General features: G+C 39.4%; 1 long non-coding RNA gene across 1 annotated transcript in view; it reads right to left on the bottom strand.

Moving 5' to 3' along the window:
* LOC130915415 (uncharacterized) overlaps positions 1-21019 on the bottom strand; it is a 71716-nt gene that overhangs the window by 26157 nt on the left and 24540 nt on the right. The window lies entirely within an intron of this gene.

The raw sequence follows: 21019 nt of genomic DNA on the forward strand, positions 1-21019 counted from the left end.
GGCTCGGTACCCCGTACTCCCGGAGCACCCTCCACAGGCTCCCCTAGGCACACGGTCGAACACCTTCTCCAAATCCATAAAAAACATGTAGACTGGTTGGGTGAACTCCCATGCACCCTCGAGGACCCTGCTGAGGGTGTAGAGCTGGTCCACTGTTCTACGGCCGGGACGAAAACCACACTGCTCCTCCTGAATCAGAGATTCGACTTCCCGACGGACCCTCCTCTCCAGCACCCCTGAATAGACTTTACCGGGGAGGCTGAAGAGTGTGATTCCTCTATAATTGGAACACACCCTCCGGGTCCACCACCCCAGTCTGCCAATCCAGAGGCACTGTCCCCGATGTCCACGCGATGTTGTAGAGGCGTGTCAGCCATGACAGCCCTACAACATCCAGAGCCTTTAGAAACTCCGGGCGGATCTCATCTACCCCCGGGGCCTTGCCACTGAGGAGCTTACCAACCGCCTCAGGTACTTCAACCCGAGAGATCGAAGAGCCCACCTCAGAGTCCCCAGACTCTGCTTCCTCAAAGGAAGGCGTGTCAGTGGAATTGAGGAGGGCTTCGAAGTATTCTCCCCACCGACTCCCGACGTCCCGAGTCGAGGTCAGCAGTACACCATCTTCACTATACACAGTGTTAATGGTGCACTGCTTTCCTCTCCTCAAACGCCGGATGGTGGACCAGAATTTCCTCGAAGCCGCCCGGAAGTCGTTTTCCATGGCCTCGCCGAACTCCTCCCATGTCCGAGTTTTTGCCTCGGCGACCGCCGAAGCCGCAGTCCGCTTGGCCAGCCGGTACCTGTCAGCTGCCTCCGGAGTCCCACAGGCCAAAAAGGCCCGAGAGGCCTCCTTCTTCAGCTTGACGGCATCCCTTACCGCTGGTGTCCACCAGCGGGTTCGGGGATTGCCGCCACGACAGGCACCAACCACCTTACGGCCACAGCTCCGATCGGCCGCCTCAACAATGGAGGAGCGGAACATGGCCCACTCGGACTCAATGTCCCCCACCTCCCCCGGGACAAGGGAGAAGTTCTGCCGGAGGTGGGTGTTGAAACTCTTTCTGACAGGGGATTCTGCCAGACGTTCCCAGCAGACCCTCACAATACGTTTGGGCCTGCCAGGTCTGGCCAGCAACTTCCCCCGCCATCGGAGCCAACACACCACCAGGTGGTGATCAGTTGACAGCTCCGCCCCTCTCTTCACCCGAGTGTCCAAAACATGTGGCCGCAAGTCCGATGACACGATTACAAAGTCGATCATTGAACTGCGGCCTAGGGTGTCCTGGTGCCAAGTGCACATATGGACGTCCCTATGTTTGAACATGGTGTTCGTTATGGACAAACCGTGATGAGCACAGAAGTCCAATAACAAAACACCACTCGGGTTCTGATCGGGGGGGGGGGGGGGGGGGGCATTCCTCCCAGTCACGCCCCTCCAGGCCTCACTGTCATTGCCCACGTGAGCGTTGAAGTCCCCCAGTAGAACGATGGGGTCCCCAGAGGGGGCGCTCTCCAGCACACCCTCCAAGGACTCCAAAAAGGGTGGGTATTCTGAGCTGCTGTTTAGTGCATAAGCGCAAACAACAGTCAGAACCCGTACCCCCACCCGAAGGCGGAGGGAGGCTACCCTCTCGTCTACCGGGGTAAACCCCAACGTACAGTCACCAAGCCGGGGGGCAATAAGTATGCCCACACCTGCTCGGCGCCTCTCACCGTGGGCAACTCCAGAGTGGAAGAGAGTCCAACCCCTTTCGAGAGGATTGGTACCAGAACCGGTGTGTGGAGGAAGAGTCCGACTATATCTAGTCGGAACTTCTCTGCCTCACCCACCAGCTCAGGCTCCTTCCCTGCCAGAGAGGTGACATTCCATTCTCAAGTCCCAAGAGTTAGCTTCTGCAGCTGGAGGGAAAATGCCAAGCAGTACTCAATTTGGACATTTACGGATGTACGTAGTTTCTATGCGGTGTACTCACTTTTGTTGCCAGGGGTTTAGATATTAATGGCTATATTTTGAGTTATTTTGAGGGGCAAATAAATTAACTCTACTATATAAGCTGCACACAGACTACTTTTCATTGTGTCAAAGTGTCATTTTGTCAGTGTTGTCCCATTAAAAGATATACTTAAATATCTGGAGAAATGCGAGGGGTGTACTCACTTTTGTGAAACACTGTACTTGTAACTGTTAAAACTCAGAAGGATAAAAAAAATCTAACAATTTTGTGTGGAAAAAAATTACAAAATACGTAAAAAAAATTCTAAATTTGTATCGTCTTAAACTTAATTTTATTACACAGTTACAACCTGAAAAAAATCCTACATTTTTGTTTGAAGGGTATTTTAATGCATTTAGTTTTAGGATAATTTGGGATTTTCTGGCAATCCTCTGCATTTTTGTTGTGCTCAAATAGACTGCAGAGGGAAAGAAGTACCGTACGGGAAAAAAAAAAATCACAGTGGGAGATGTTGGCTTCGTTCACTGCAGTCAATTTTGCACTGAATAAATAAAGGTTCAAATATCGTGTTGCTAATTTGCTTCGTGTTCGCACGGTTTGAGCAGGTTGTAGGTTACACACACGCACAAGCACACACAGCTGCTGTTTATTTTTCATTGTCCTTTAGTTAAGGAAATGCGTGGGAAATTGGTCCAAAAGTTCTAATTTGTCTGTTACAATCATGTCTGAGAATTAGAATGGAAAATATTTTTTCCCCTCGCGAGTCATTAAATAATAGGAAGAAAAAAATAACAATAAACATAGGAGTTTGAGTTTTGTCGAAGGGGGGGGGGGGCAAACATGTTGATGACCCCGAAATGCAGTGTCAGCAATAAAATCAACTTACAAAATATATACATCTTGACACTGTTCATGTTCAGCCCTCGGTTCGAGCTTAGTTGTTGTTGAAGCTTTTATTAGCATAGGTTTAAAGAAATTCTAAATATCCATCTTGCCACTTCAGGTGGTTTTTTCTCAGCAAAGCAAAGGACCGTCTCGAGGGTGCTAGTCAGATGATTTGTTGGAAAAATAATTTTGACCTATTTTGAAATACTTTGTAGGATTATTGTTCATTTCATTAATTTTTGTTGTCTTTAACTTTAATAGACAACATTTTAATTTCTTTTTAAAGAGCATACGACAGGAGAAAAAATGTCTTAAATAGCATTATTATGTGAATTAGAATCATTTTTTTGAGACGATTCGACTATATACAACAATTTAGCAAAGCGCAGATGATGAGAAATTAGTCTTTTAATCTGCCGCTTAGCCACACCTACCATTATAGGGCTCTAGCGTCCCCAACAGGTGGATGACGTCAGCGGGACACTGGGCTCATCGGTTTTACTATTCAGCCCATTGAGGTGGGAATTATTCAGAACGAGGAAAACGCGACGAAGAGAGCTGCAAAATGTCATTGTTTCAGTCTCTCTACTCCAATATTTTTACAGGATATTCTTTTTATCCAAGTATTTTTCCCCAACAGCTAAATAAATGGCTTGAGAAGGACCAGTCAGCCCGTCAATGGGGAACTATTCACAACGAGGAAAACACGACAAAGAGAGCTGCAAAATGTCATTGTTTCTGTCTCTTTACTTCAATATTTTTACAGGATATTTTTACAGGATATTCTTTTTATCCAAGTATTTTCCCCAATTGCTAAATAAATGGCATGGTCATGACAAATAACAGTCATGTCCTAAATGGAATATGAAATAATAAAAATGCACTCATTCAGGACGACATGACAAAATTACTCCATAATGGTCAAAACTGTCGACTTCACCTTTACTGTCGCACCTCCCGAACGATATTTTATGACACGTGAATCGGACATATGTCTTTTCCCTTCCCCGGCTTCGGAGAATGTAAACAAACCAAGAGGCGTGACAGCTAGCCAACATGCTAACCCGAACCGAGTGATGTTTCAAAGTCTTCGAAGCGCAAAATCACACATAACTAGCCCGGATTATTTGACACGACGACTGGGTTGTCGATTGTCTTCGTGGATCGGCAAACCGCCCGGCGGAGAGCAATTTACAGCTCGTTACCCGGAGGAGGGCGGCTGCAGTTGTTGTGCAGCTAACGTGCAGCTAATGTGCATGAGGAGAGCTTTTTACCTGACTATCAATGATCAAACGTAAGTAGTCCTTTATTTAAAGAAAGTTTATAGTGTTTACTTTGCAATCGCTGTATTCATATTTGACATAATACAAAACAAGATGTTTACTCACTTCCTCATAAGTCCAATGGTCCCACAGTAGTAGGGCTTGTTTTGGCCAATATCCATGGTGAATTGGAACCCTTTTGAAACTCCAAAAAGGCGCACACGCCTCTCCCTCATTCAGGAAGATTTTTCTGCAGCCGTTTGGCTGGCGTGATGCGAAAAATAAACGTAATAATCCGCAAAATCAGCTAAATCCTTAGTCCTTCTCATACAACAGTACGGCTGTATAGTGAAGAGGACTCCTTCCTCCGTACACGTCAGAGCGCCCTCTTTCTGAACTCCAGACTGTTGCCGGAAGGCACTCATTTTCATGGTGCGGGATTAAAAAAAAACAAATAAATATAGCGATCGCGTCCACACACATCCAAGCGGTCCATATCATTCAGGAGCATAAAATACCACGTGTATTATGACATAAACATGCTTTTTCATGTCACATGCACTTTAAAGTCTTTATTTTAAAGGGAAAGTTCAGAATTTTTGACAGTAGGGTTAATCGTAGCAGGGGTTTATTTCGTCAGTGGAGTTGTTTCAACAAATTCTGTACAGTTTGTCAGTTATAGACGTGCCAATTACTGGCTTCAAGGTGTACCTTGGTATGAAAATGTCAAGGTTTCGAAACCGCAAAAATTTTCCATCATATCGTCCCTAAGGTGTTAGCTATTTTTCACGTCCCAAAAATGCCATGGAGAAGTCCCTCGCTTGCAGCTGTAAGGCTCAACCCTCCCCCACCGCTTGTTGCTCAGTGTCAGTTAGTCAGCTGTGCTACACGCTGGCTGGAGGAGGGGAAACTCCTGAACTTTTTCCCCTATTGAAGAAAACTAAATTGCTGGTATGGGAATACTTCGGCTACAGGTTAGAAGAGGCTTAGAAGAGGAGGGCCAACCAACATGTAAAACATTTTTGCGGAGGGTTGCTGCCAAGGAGGCAATACCTCCAATATAAAAGTCAAATGTTAGTAAACACTTTCATGAACGTTTCCCACCAGCTTTTTAGAGTTAACTTCAGTGTGTTTTAGTGCAGCAACGATTAATCGATTAACTCGAGTATTCGATTAGAAAAAAAATATTCAAATTAAATTTTGTTGCTTCGAGTATTCGTTTAATTATAGTGGCTTTGTTATGGTTTATTTTGAAAGTGTTTGCATTTCATTTTATTGATTCGGGTGGATACACTACACTCTGGTCTGCCTCATTTCACATGGCTCAATCCAACTGCTCCCTGTTCAGACCAACGTAAGCTAAGTTTTTGTTTGAGCTCTTGTTTTTTAATGCATTCGTAATTTAGTTTATAGGTATATTTAGCCGTTTTTGGGGGGGGGATATGTGTCTGAACCATTTGTTAGGAGCATTGTAAAAAAAGTTGGCATCTTATAACATTTAAGCTAGTGGAATTTTGCTATGTAAGTTAGCCAATTTTTCTTTTGTTGTACATAGATCCTTATTTATTTTATTTTTTTATACCGTTTGTGGCTCAGCTCAGGTATTTAAATTTTTCATGTTCCTTATCGGATTACTCGATTATTCGAACTAACTAGTTCATCGATTAATCGACTACTAAAATAATCGATAGCTGCAGCCCTGGTGTGTTTAGTGTGTCTAGCGACAGTAAAACGTGTTTTTTTCTCCAGGCAACTATCTGTGTTGAGAAAGAGAATGTGTATATAATGTAAACATGATGCGATTCATACACATGTGCTTTTTATGAAAAATAATTCAATTAAACTTTTTTTTCCTGATTATCATAATGTTGAGCTGTGGCTGTGGGTTTAGGCTCACCAAAATGACTGCATTTTATTTTAATTTTTTATTTTTTTTAAACTTAACATTAACATTATTCTTATGTTCCTATTTGCTAATATTGTTTTGAAAAATAAAAATGATGGTAATTAGATAATCTTACAATATATCACAATTAAAAAACAATAAGCATTGAGAAGAAAATCAATAAACAATCACAATAAAAGTGAAATTTAGGGTTGTTTCGATCATGTTTTTTTTTCTCCAGAGCCGATCCCGATCGTTTTAGTTTGAGTATCTGCCAATCCCGATATTTCTCGATCCGATTGCTTTTTTTTTGCTCCCGATTCAATTCCAATCATTCCCGATAATTTTTCCCGCTCATATACATTTTGGCAATGCATTAAGAAAAAAATGAATAAAACTCGGACGAATATATACATTCAACATACAGTACATAAGTACTGTATTTGTTTATTATGACAATAAATCCTCAAGATGGCATTTACATTATTAACATTCTTTCTGTGAGAGGGATCCACGGATAGAAAGACTTGTAATTCTTAAAGGATAAATGTGACTTTGTATATTGTGACTAAATATTGCCATCTAGTGTATTTGTTGAGCTTTCAGTAAATGATACTGTGGCCATCCCAAATGCATGATGGGAAGTGGAACCATGACTGTGCAACGTGCTACCAATTGCTATATCTCTGCGTTGGGAAATAACTTAAGGTGTGAAGAAAAAGATCAATTATTACCTTTCTACCCCACAATGCTTCCCCTGATATTTCTAATCATAGGGAGAGGGATCGTAAGGCTTTAGCCGATTAAAAAAAGCTCCAAAGGCTGCCAAAATTCACTCTTCTCATTTTACGCTGCCTTTGAGCTCTCTCTCTCTCTCTCTCTCTATAATATATATATATATAAATAGGTAAAACGGCGCCATTACAGATTGAACGCGACAATGCGTAAGTGGGTCGTGCAGCGCATGCGTTAATTGCGTTAAATATTTTAACGTGATAACTTTTTTTAAAAATTAATTACGGCCGTTAACGGGATAAATTTGATAACCCTACCTTAAGCCTAAACCAAAGACTCTGGATGAGTGTCACATATTATGTCTGTAACGTTAAATACAATTAGAAAACGATTTCATTAAAAAATATATATATATTAAAAAAAAAGGCATGTCCGATATTTTTTTGCCGATTCCGATACTTTGAAAATGACGTGATCGGACCCGATCGATCGGCGACATCTCTACTTACAATATATCACAATTAAAAAACAATTAGCATTGAGAATATAATCAATAAACAATGTCAATAAATGTGAAATATAATGAAAATGAAGTAAAATTTTAAAATAATTTTCAAAAAACAAAGATATTTAGGAAAAAATAATGACGTAAAAAATTTCAACAAAAAAATTTTAAATGTAAAAAGTATACATTCTCCTCACAATGCTAATTTTGGTTGCGTGGTTTGGCATAGTGGCAAGACACTAGCAGAAATCCAATCCATTTGAAGTGGGAGGGTGGCAGCGAATGAACGAACGTTCATTCACTGCCACCCTCCTAGTTCAAATGGATTGAAAAGTGATCGCCATGAGTAGCAACCAATGAGTAAATAAAAATTAAAAAATGAAATAATTGCTTTTTTTATCGAATAATTATCACTGATCATGCTAACAAAATTAACAATGTAAAGAAAATGTATAATTTTTGTGTGTGGTTTGAATTTAGTTATTTTTTTGATTAAGTTTGCTCACAGTGCTAATTTTGCTAGCATAATCTCGCACGGGGTCACCTCAGGAGAAAATGTTGGCGCGAAAACCCACTGGAGAACTGATTCCAATTCCAAATACGAAGAAAACAATCCAACATTTGCTGCTTCTCAACATGCTCCAAAGTTTTTGAGGGGTGATTTCCAAAACAAAGAATGAGCGCTTCAATCATCTATCAGTGCTAATTGCTCCATTTTCTCTGCTAATGAAGTGTATCACAAACAGGATGATGATTAAACGCTCTGAAAATGATTGCGCAACAACCACGCGTTTACAGAGCATTGTGGGGGATTGTTAGCGGTCTGGCGCGAAGCGTCGAAAGTGATCGGAGCAACAAAAGGTTGAACATGTAAATAGGTCGTAAATCTTTCTCGGATCAGCGCAACGTTTCCCTGTAAACACAGCTGATGATGGAAAATCCCGGAGCATTCCTCAAGCTCTCAGAAAGAAAAGGAAGATTGAACAAAGCTTAGTCAAGGAGGAGAGAAAAAAGCCCACTCGCGGTTTAAATTGAGGGGGGAAAAAATGAGAATTATTTTTGGGGGTGCTTTGTGTGTGGCATGTACTGCCTTTTTGGTTTCAACATAACATCCTCTTCTGAATATGACAATGAAAGATGACTTGTAGTAGATTCATGAATTGATTTCAAGGTCCACTGGGATTCCAGCTTCTACAGACCCAGACAAAAGTCTTGTCGTTTATCCATTTTGTTGAAATAATTGCTAATAACCTGACTTTTAATTATTCAATTGGTTCCAGAAATGGGTCATACGAAAGCCAAGACCCTCACAAATGATGTTGAATGTACAAAAATATATTTGTTTCACTGAAAAAAGATTTATCATTGAATGAAGACATAAAGGTGAAATTTGGGCAAGACAAAAGTTTTGTCGCCTAGAGAAAGTAGTGTGAAAATTGAACAAAAAATGTACTTCAAATACAAAAATATGTTATATAAGATAATAGAGCAGGGCGGTAAACCGAAAATTTACCGTTACCGAAATTCTTCAAGATGACCGACGTAATTTTGACCATGTCGGTAAATTCGGTAATTTAATAAAAGAAAATATAGTCTTTTCATCCCGCTTTGACTCTGTGTTGTTCGGCTATGTTCATTCCCCTTTAAGAAAGCAGACAGTGTGCTTACGTCTGGAGTCACGTGGTTTTCAGGAAGCCAAACAAACAGAAGCCCAGTAGGCTAACGCTAGCGGCTAACACTACAAGTAAACGGGATGGAGTCGGGCTTAAGTTAGCTTCGCCAAACTTTCATCCGACATCAAGTAAACTCTTGGCGGGTTCCAGACGGGCTTTCACCCGCTGTCCTCCCCGGTTCTCACGATATCAGGAGAGGATGCTTTCAGTGCTTTCTTCTGGTAGCCAAGCCACAGGCTAACGCTAGTGGCTAACAGCGGCTACAAATGAACGTGATGGAGTCGGATAGCGGCTCTAACCTGGTCGAAACGACTGAAATTAATGAGTGGACTGGGCACGGACTTCATGTAGTAATCATTATGTCACGTTATTTGGCATCTCTGTGTGATTTTTCTGAAAGCTTTCATGATGGTAAAGCACTCAGCATAAAGTATAATCCAACAGTGAAGCCTATATATAATATGACAGTTTTATGGCCACAGCTATTTTTCCTGTGTGTGTGTTTGCTTTATTCTACCATCATAAAACCTTAATGTTTCATTGGCATCAGAGCAATACAGCTTTAATCTGGTTGTGTCTGTGTGGGGGGTACATGTATTAAAAATGTTTCGAAAAAAAAAACCTGAAACCTTGACGTAAACACTTGCGTTGAATAATTATGTCACAGCAGCCATTACCAATAAGTTGTCTGAAGTGTACTGTTAAAGCTGCAAGTTTTTTGTGTTAGAATGACATGTTTGCACAGTCGTCATATTGATTTTTATAATGTTGTACATTTGTCAAGTCATACAAGCTGTTATAAATGTTCACACTAGAATTCTTATTGTTTACAAGTTTTTTTAATACTTAATGTTTAGACTGCATGTGCAATTGTTAAATTGAAAGCTAGTAAATAAATTTAACGAGAAACGGTTAATTTGTATTCCATGCATTGATTCAAATTTTCAAATTAGATAACAGTCCGCTTGGGCGAATTTATCGTCATTTATCGTTATCGAGGTAAATCTGCTCAATTATCGTGATACGTATTTAAGGCCATATCGCCCAGCCCTATAACATAAGCGAATTAAAGTAGTGGTGCTGTGAGATCCAAATTTAATATTTTGTATGACTTCCATGGGCTTGAAGGACTGCATCCATGCGGTTCGGCAAGAGTTGCCTCCCAGAGTTCATCAACATTCTTGGGTTTCGTCCTCCATGCTTCCTCTTTCATCCTACCCCAGACATGCTCAATGACGTCAATGTCTGGTGACTGGGCTGGCCAGTCCTGGAGGATCTTGATTGAAGTATGCGATGGAGCACCATCCTGCTGCAGAATTTGTCCCTTTTTATGGTTAGGAATATAAGAGGCAGCTAAGATTTGTTGATATTTCAGACTATGTATGTTGCCTTCCACCCTGCAGATCTCTCACACACCCCCATACTGGATGTAACCCTAGACCATGATTTTGCCACCACCAAACTTCCCTGTTTTGTGGCAAAAGGTTGATTTTTCAGATGAATCTTCCATTGAATTACACCACAGTCGCCGCAAATATTGCAGGAGACCTACCGGAGCCCGCATGGATCAGAGATTCACTCAGAAAACAGTGAAGTTTGGTGGTGGCAAAATCATGTAGCACAGAAAGAATGTTAATAATGTAAATGCCATCTTGAGGATTTATTGTCATAATAAATACAGTACTTATGTACTGTATGTTGAATGTATATATTCGTCCGAGTTCTATTCATTCTTTTCTTAATGCATTGCCAAAATGTGTATGATCGGGAAAAATTATCAGGAATGATTGGAATTGAATCGGGAGCAAAAAAAAAAAAAGCAATCGGATCGGGAAATATCGGGATCGGCAGATAAACTAAAACGATCGGGATCGGATCGGGAGCAAAAAAACATGATCGGAACAACCCTAATTTTTACATATTATCCAAACTTGAAAATGGGTGAATCTTGACTCGAAAACATTATACTGCAAAAGGTTTAGTATTTTCCGGCTGTGTTACATTACAGATCAAATTTTATCCACTCGCAAAAATGTGGTCAGATTTCTAACAGAACGTAACGGTGAATATTTACATGGTTTAGCCAACATAATGGCCCTGCAAAGGAAACCATAACTACAGTGTGGCTCACAACAAATAATAGTTTTGCAACTCTGATTGAGATCAATTACAGAGGGACCGGGATTGACCCCTGTGGGACCTCACACAAATTAATTGCCCATTCTGAGCTTTTCATTGGGTCTTTTGATGGCAGTCTGCACGCTAAACTTCCCTCCCAAAATGTCCACCCTGACCACAGGCCCTCGTTTGGCCAACAATTTTTTTCCCCCTTCGCCTTCCCTCCACATCCGTCATGTCTTCATTACCCAGCTGGGCATTGGGTGTAGTGACAAATTTAGGTCGACCAAGCCGTTGCTGGTCCAGATTGGGGACCCAGTTAATCTAATTAGAGAGTGGAGGAAAGAGGCCCAATAGGGCCTGTGGCGCTTGAGAAAAACAATCCAGTGTGGTAATGTGTGAGCAGCTAATTCTTCCGGAGGGGAAGCCAGCAGCGCCTTGCACCACATACGGCTACAATCCTTACAAGAAGAGGTGGTAAAAACTCAAAACTTGAATACAAGTAGATAGGAAATGCCAATGTTGATTTCATGTCATCATTTACTGGCATTGAAAAATGGAACGAGCCTATTTTGAAAAGGAGTGCCATGATTTACGGAATAATCGACAACTACTTGATTATTATGTTAATCAACAACTATTTTGATTGTTAATGAATCATTTAGAGAAATTGGTCCAAATCATCTTTTTTCAAAATTATTACATTATTTTAATATTTATTACTTATTTGTCAAAATGAATATAATATATATTCATTTATATTATCATTTAAGAACAAAGAAGAGAATGTTCTTTTTATTCATTGTTTTTTAAATATTCAAAATAAAAAGGGGGTTTATTATTATTTTTTGTTCCTTATTGCTTTTTTGAATTTATTTAGGATTTATTTTTATAAGAAAAAAAAACAACTGGTAAAATTCGGTTTTATATATACTAGGGCTGTCAAAATTATCGCGTTAACGGGCGGTAATTAATTTCTTTAATTGATCACGTTAAAATATTTGACGCAATTAACGCACATGCCCCGCTCAAACATTAAAATGACAGCACAGTGAAATGTGTACTTGTTGTGTTTTTCGGAGTTTTGTCGCCCTCTGCTGGCGCTTAGGTGCGACTGATTTTATAGGCTTCAGCACCAGTGAGCATTGTGTAAGTAATAATTGACATCAACAATGGCGGGCTACTAGTTTATTTTTTGATTGAAAGTTTTACAAATTTTATTAAAACCAAAACATTAAGAGGGGTTTTAATATAACATTTCTATAACTTGTACTAACATTTATCTTTTAAGAACTACAAGTCTTTCTATCCATGGATCGCTTTAACAGAATGTTAATAATAGTAATGCCATCTTGTTGATTTATTGTTATAATAAACAAATACAGTACTTATGTACTGTATGTTGAATGTATATATCCATCTTGTGTCTCATCTTTCCATTCCAACAATAATTTACAGAAATATATGGCATATTTTATAGATGGTTTGAATTGCGTTTAATTGGGATTAATTACGATTAATTAATTTTTAAGCTGTAATTAACTCGATTAAAATTTTTAATCGTTTGACACCCCTAATATATACACATTTAAACAACAAACTAAAAAATAGTACATATTATTTTTATGATTAAGTTTTTTGTTTTTTTTTTATTACACAGGAGTAGAACAATATTTCTGTCATTGTTGATGAATGCGTGGGATGATTGAATCAAAATGAGATATTTGCGAACATCTGCTTTTGCTTTGGAAAACAATGACAGTGACATAGTAACATAATATTCATAGTTCACATTTTTCTCAATGCATCATTTTTATTTCCAGCTAATATATAAAGCCCAAAGTAATATACTAGTAATACATAATTTATGTACAGTGGTGGATGAATTACTCACTATTTTTTTTTTTTACATAAGCACAGATACAGGTGCAGCAAGTAAAAATACAAGTACCGTATTTTTTTTGGACTATAGGTCGCACCTGAGTATAAGTCGCACCAGCCATAAAATGCCCAATGAAGACGAAAAAATATATATATACTGTATAAGTCGCACCAGAGTATAAGTCACATTTTGGGGGGAAAATTTACATGGTAAAATCCCACACGTAGAACAGATATGTCATCTTGAAAGGCAATTTGAAATACAATAGAGAACAACATGCTGAATAAGTGTACAGTACGTTACATGATGCAAGAACAACAAAATGCGAATGTGGCCGGTATGTTAACATAACATAGCTATCAAGAGTTATTCAGATAACTATAGCATAAAGAACATGCTAACAAGTTTACCAAACCATCAGTGTCACTCCAAAACACAAAAATAACATGTGAAATGATATCATAATGTGTTCATAATTTCACACATAAGTCTTGAAATGATATAATAATGTGTTAATAATTTCACACATAAGTCGCTCCAGAGTATAAGTCGCACCCCCAAAAACTGCGACTTATAGTCCGAAAAAAACGGTATCTAAGAATAAATTTACTCATGTAAAAGTACAAAAGTACTTGCTTTAAAATTTACTCTACAAGTAAAAAGTAAAAGTATTTTCTCCCAATGCAAAAATGTAATGTATGCATATATACATATACAGTAAGGAAAATAAGTATTTAAACATCTTGCAATTTTGCAAGTTGTCCAACTTTGAAAATGAAGGGCGGGTTTGAAATTTTCATGGGTTTCAGTTGCTTGTCCTCTGTGAGAGACAATCTTTAAAAAAATCTAGAAATCACAATCAACAATTTATATGCAGTGTTTCCCACCAATGAAGTTTGGGCCCGCCACAGTCTCGTTTGCGCCCCCCCCCTCCCCCCCCCCCCGCGGAAAAAAAAAAAAACATACTAATTAGATGCGTCAGTCAGCCGATTACACAGCTGTCGCCCACTCCACTCTACTACCCGCGCGAGCGAGAGCAGCATTTTAGAGTAGTATTTTATTTATTTATTTATTTAAGAGACGCAAGGGGAACGAGTAGGAAGAATGGGAGAACGAGCGAGATAGCGAGAGATAGCGGTCGCATGTCGTAGCAGCCCGCTGTTATTTTGTTATTGTTTTTCTTTATTATTGTTACCACAATCAAGTGGGTAAGCAAATACAGACTTCTCTCCTTCTTCCCCATATCCGGGCATTACAATAGTTTGGATCGGACTTTGCGGCGAAAGTGAGCGGTGGACGGCCGTCTTGGACGGAAAGCAAACTTTGATTGAACTGCGCGGAGAGGCGGGGCCCAAAATAAAGCCTTGCTCTATTTTCAGAGCGTTGGTCACAGTAAAGTATTTATTAGTTCAAGCAGAGTAAAATGATACATATTCACGGGACAAGAACGTCGTTTCCGTGTCCATCGATTGGTAAGAAAAGGCTGTTTGTACGAGTGACGTGTGGCCGCTCCCGTCGGGGGGACATTTCGCATGGAGTGGCTATTTTTTGGCACAACACCGACGCGCCAACTTCAGACAATTACGGCTGACGAAAGTTGGATAAATGCGCCCCCCCCCCTTAATTTCGCGAGCTCTGGGACACTCGAAAAATGACTCTCATACCTCTCCTTGCTAAGTTAATGGTACCTCGATGTGCGTTCGTGTGTAAATTTAGTTCACGAACAACGGGGAAAAAACTATTCACCTTCTCACCGAATCAAGAAAAACTCTTTACACGGCCATTAGAATTCCCCCAGTCCTGTAAATGGGTCAGTTGACAGAAGGACTGTTATTGTTGTGGTAATGTAGTACTTATGAGGGTCAAATAAAAAGGAAAAAGGAGGGCTACGACGGCGGTCTGAAACCCGCGGCTCTTGGGCCGCATGCGGCTCTTTAGTGCTGCTTCGGAGCTTTTTTTTTTTTTTTTTTTATGGAAAAAGATGGGGGAGGGAAATATATTTTTTGTTTTAATAGGATTTCTAGGAAGACAAACATGATACAAACAGTCTTTCAACTCATTAATATTGTAATGAAGTTAAACTTGTGGTGTCATCGTACAACAGAGTAGTCACGTGGTGCGCTATAGGATCCACTGCAGGGAAAATAAACATTTAATCATGAAGGCTAATTATGTATTTCTAGCCAACTTAAGTCATTTTTATAGTAGGCTAATATAGCTAGTATTGATAATTATAAGGCTTGTACAAGGCTTTTAATTTTTTGCTGCTCCAGACCAATGTTCCCTCTAAGCTGCGCGCGTGCGCAATCGCGCACTGCTGGCACCTACTCTGCGCACAAGAAATTCAATGCTGCGCACAAAAAAAAAAAAAAAATTAACAGAAACGTATGTTGTAACTCAGTGAGTGAGAGGTGTCCAGCAAATGATACGATAAGGTTCACTTCCGCAACGCAGCCAATCAAAGCAAGCTGACAACAGTGCGTGAGTGCGGCGGAGTTGAGAGACGTAAAGGCCCTTATCATGGCGAAACGAACGGGCAGCGACACTTCCACTCACCAAGCCAAAGTAAAAAAGAAATGCGGTTCATATAAGAAGGAGTGGCTGTCGGAGCATGTGCAAATAGACGAACAAGCGGTGAAACTGAAGCCAAAGTACCAAGTGAATTTTCAGAGGGGAAAATGTGGACTGAATGGAAGTTGGGCTACCTCAAGTGTCATATTCAGCAGAAAAGTCATTTGAAAGCTGTTGAAAATTACAAAGACTCAAGATGCGACAGGGGATTGGTACATTATTGCGGGAGAATGCAAAAGACCGACAGAAGAGAAACGAGCTGTCCCACAAAACAAAATCTGACCCAGAGCAAGTTGAAGTTCTCATTGACAATCTTTTACTTGCCATCGAAATGAATGCGTCAATGGTGTCAATTCAACAAATCCGCAATCACGTGGCAAAGTATGTGAGTATATCAGAAAGCTGGCGAAGTAAAAACTATGCCTTTGAATTTGTAAACTCAATCAATGATATAGTCGAGAACGAGACTATGTGCAGTGTTAAAAATGCACCCTGGCATACACTGATAGCAGATGAGCGCACTGACATAAGTACACCAAATGCAAGTCCTATATATTAAGACGTGAAAAATAAGGTACAATTTAAGTCAGATTGGTGTGTATTCCAGTGAAATTTATTAAGATATTTTAATTATGGATATTAATCATTAAATGCTCTTACTACTAAATATTTTACGGGCAGTAGAAATGCTAATAGGCGTGAAAAGGCGTGATACTGGTGTGTGGCCGCTATGTACCGTATTTTTCGGACTATAAATTGCAGTTTTTTTTCTTAGTTTGGCAGAGGGTGCGTCTTATTTTCTGGAGCGACTTATATGTGAACTTATTCACACATTATTATATCATTGTTGCTAGTTAGCATGTTCTTTATGCTATAGTTATCTGAATAACTCTAAAAAGCTGTTACATTGACAAACCAGGCATGTTCTCAGTTCGTTGTTTATGAGTCATGTAATGTTATCATACCGTACACTTATTCAGCCTGTTGTTCTCTATTGTATTTTTATTCTAAATTGCCTTTCAAAATGACATGTCTGTTCTTGGTGGTGCATTATACCAAATAAATTTCCCCCCAAAATGCAACTTATACGCCGGTGCGCCATGTTTTTATCTTTTCATTGCGCATTTTTTTGGCTGGTGCGACTTATAGTCCAAAAAATACGGTGCACATCTGATGTTGCTCACCGTGGGCCGCAGTGTGCTCAGGGAGATTGTGTGTTTGCTCGGACACATAAAAAATTAGAGGGAACATTGCTCCAGACATACTTTATCAGTTTGTTTGTTTTTTTTTGGGGGGGGGGGGTCAAATATGGCTCTTTCAACAGTTTGGGTTGCCAACCCTGAGTCACTACAAGATGTAAGTCGTACTATTGCTACGAGAAAAAAAGTCGCATTATTACATAGGGTAACGTAGCTGTAATCAGCAACGCATTTTACATACATGTACCGTAGCTGAGAGCTATAACATTAGCCTAGCTAATGAAATATTTCAAATATATCTTTGTTATGGTTCTTCTTGGGGGAAAAAATAATGAAAAAAAAAAAAAAAATTTGCCGTGGCACGACATGGTGTGGCTGTCCGACTCCGATGCAGCCCACCACCACAGTTTCAAAAAATCCTATGGTCAGAGACCCTCCCACCACAGTCTCCTAAAATCCTGTGGGAAACACTGATATGTATTATACTGCTGCAAATAAGTTTTTGAGCACCTGTCTATTAGCTAGAATTGTGAGCCTCAAAGACCTGTAAGTCGCCTTTAAAAAGTCCACTTATTCCCCTACTATAAATAAGTGGAGTGGAGGTGGACTTTTTTAGTTTAACTTTTTGACCTGTTTGAGGCAGTGAGCTGCATATAAACACCTGTCCCACCTGTCCATATACCCCAAAGAGATGTCCAAAGACACCAGAGACAGAATTGTAGACCTCTACAAGGCTGAAAAGAGTTACGGGGCGATTGCCAAGGAGCTTGGTGATAAAAGATCCACCTTTGGAGAAATTATTAGAAAATGGAAGAAACTAAACATGACTGTAAATCCCAATGATCCTAAGAATTGTGTAGAATCAGCCAAGAACTACACAGGAGGAGCTGGTCAATGACCTGAAAGGAGCCAGGACCACCATTTCCAAGGTTACTGTTGGTAATATATTAAGACGTCATGGTTTAAAATCATGGATGGCACGGAAGGTTACCTTGCATAAAACAGTGCATGTCCAGGCCTGTTTTAAGTTTGCCAATGACCATTTGGATGATCCAGAGGAGTCATGAGAGAAAGTCATGTTGTCATTCCACTCATAGTGTTTGGAAGAATAATGATGAGTTCCATCCCAAGAACACCAGCCCTACTGTGAAGCATGGGGGTGTAAGCAACATGCTTTGGGGGTGTATTTCTACATATGGGACTAGACGACTGCACTGTATTAAGGAGAGGATGACTAGAGCCATGTATTGTGAGATTTTGGGGAATAACCTCCTTACCTGAGTTAGAGCATTGAAAATGGGTCGTGACTGGGTTTTCCAACATGACAAAAGCTTTGTAAAAAGCATATCAAGGTTCTGGAGGGCCTAGCCAGTCTTCGATCTAAATCCAATAGAAAATCTTTGGAGGAATCTCAAATTCCATGTTTCTCAGTCACAGTCCAGAAACCTGATTGATCTAGAGAAAATATGTGTGGAACAGTGGTGCAAAATCCCTGCTGCAGTGTGTTCAAACTTGGTGAAAATTTAGAGAAAACGTTTGACCTCTGTAATTGTAAACAAAAGCTAATGTACCAAATATTGACATTGATTTTCTCAGGTGTTCAAATTCTGGTTGCTCCAATCATGTTTTTTTTGCTCCCGATCCGATCCCGATCGTTTTAGTTTGAGTATCTGCCGATCCCGATATTTCCCGATCCGATTGCTTTTTTTTTTGCTCCCGATTCAATTCCAATCATTCCCGATAATTTTTCCCGCTCATATACATTTTGGCAATGCATTAAGAAAAAAATGAATAAAACTCAGACGAATATATACATTCAACATACAGTACATAAGTACTGTATTTGTTTATTATGACAATAAATCCTCAAGATGGCATTTACATTATTAACATTCTTTCTGTGAGAGGGATCCACGGATAGAAAGACTTGTAATTCTTAAAGGATAAATGTGACTTTGTATATTGTGACTAAATATTGCCGTCTAGTTTATTTGTTGAGCTTTCAGTAAATGATACTGCAGCCATTCAACCCAATGCATGATGGGAAGTGCAACCATGACTGTGCGTAGGGGCACCAATTGATATATCTTCTCTGCGTTGGGAAAGAACATAGGGTGTTAAGAAAATGATCAACTACTACCTTTCTTCCCCACATTTCCTCCCACGTTAATTTTAATTGCCGAGAGAGGGAATGTGAGGCTTTAACCAAATTAGGCATGTGCCTGTTACCGGTTTCACGGTTTACCGTGGTGTGAAACGTCGCGGTTTCAAAACCACTAACATTTTCCAACAGACCGTAGTACGGTATTCGCTATTTTTCATGTGTCAAAAATGCAGCCAGAAGTGGCTTGGCGCGGCAGCGCTCACCCTCTCCCGTTTGTTGATGTGTGTGAAAGTGACGCTATCGGCTAGACAGCCAGTGAACCCAAAAACAAATACTTCAAACATAAGGCGTACTTTTCTTCAATTTATTGAGCTCTCAAATCATGGTAAGTGGAATATACAAAATGGATACATTTAAAACGTTGTACAATTGTATTTTTCAATGTGTGAGTTGTTTCAACACATTAGCAGCATGAAAAAGTTAGCCAAAAACAAAACGCATATTTTTCTTTCAAATTCAATATACAAACTAACTAAAAGCTTACAAAGACGGATGTTAGCCTAGGCTTAGCTGGGAGAGCAACTTCGTCGGGTGTTACAGCCGCAGAGTGAGAAAACAAGCTTGATTCGCTTGAATGAAGGGGAAAAGGGGATAGCATCAAAGATCGCCAATTTGCGAAAGATGCTCTTGCCCTAAGCACAAATCCACGCTCACTGGATCAAGGAGAGGGCTCACTCACGATGTTTTTTGTTTGTTTGTTTGTTTGTTTAGATGAAACCTTTCCACAACAATATTTACTTTAAACTAACTCATACATTTTTAACTAACTTATCAACTTATGAATTATTTGTTTTTTAACACATAGGCATGACATCATGTAGACTAGAGCTGACACAGTGGCTGAAAATGGCGAAACTTCACTTGAGCTTTTCCACCCTCCCAAAGAAGTCATGCAGTAGATTTTTTTTTTTTTTTTTTTAAATTTCATTCGGAAGTGTTTTTACTTTTTTATAGAAATTATTTGGTTCTTGCTGTAATCTTGAGCAACTTGAGCTGTGGCTGTGGGTATAGTCTATAAGTTATATTTTAATTATATTTAGAATATTTTTCATTTTTTTTATTGATAATTTATTTTAACAATATATTCATGTTCCAATTTGCAACTATGTTCTGAAAAATAAAAAATCCTGTTCAATGGAAAAAAAAAATTAACCCATACATCTCAAAATAACACATTTTGGAGCTATAATTGCAATACCGTGATACCGTGAAACCGCGGTATTTTTGCCCACGGTTATCGTACCGTCAAAATCTCATACGGCACATGCCTAAACCAAATTTTTTAAAAAAAGGCTTCAAAGGCTGTCAAAATTCTCTACTCATTATACGCTGCGTTTAGCTCTATATATTGGTAAAACGGCGCCTTTATAGATTGAACACGATAATGTGTGAGTGGGTCGTGCAGCGCATGCGTTAATTATTTAACGTGATTAATTAAGAAAAAATAATTACCGCCGTTCACGCAATAAACTTGATGGCCCTACTTTAAGCCAAAACTACTCTGGATGTAAGACATTTTGTCTGTAACGTTATATACAATTAGAAAACGACTTAAATAATATATATATATATATATATATAAAAAAGGCATTTCCGTTATTTTTTTGCCGATTTCGATACTTTGAAAATGACGTGATCGGGACATCTTTAGTTCAAATACTTATTTGCAGCAGTATATTATATACATACATACATACATACATATATATATACACACACACACACACATACAGTACATACAGAGATCTGAGTCAATATTCAAAGAAAGAACCAGAAAATTCATTGACTGCTCAGTTTTATTTAAAACTGCAGAATGGAAAAAAAACAAGCAATAAAATTGACTGCACTGTAAATAGATGCTTAACAAGCTCAAAAACCCCTGAACTTAGCTTAATGGCGGATTGCAAGCAACTATGAGGTGTATACAGCCACTTACGGTACAAGAGTGTGGTAGATTGTATTGGTCAATATCTTGTTCGCCTGCCTAATCTTGCTTGTACTTACGTTGCTGCTTCTAGTGCTCAGTTATGGTATCGTTGCAAGGGGCTTATCGATTGCGCCGGAGGCATGAAAAATAACTATCTATTCACAATGAGAAAAAACGAAAACAAACAAAAGTAACTGGTAACGCAGGCAACAATTTGAAAAGTAGTGGAGTAAAAAGCACAGATACCTGCTGTAAAAT

This window comes from Corythoichthys intestinalis, chromosome 4 (genome assembly GCF_030265065.1).
Source record: "Corythoichthys intestinalis isolate RoL2023-P3 chromosome 4, ASM3026506v1, whole genome shotgun sequence".
Classification (NCBI taxonomy): Eukaryota; Metazoa; Chordata; class Actinopteri; order Syngnathiformes; family Syngnathidae; genus Corythoichthys; species Corythoichthys intestinalis.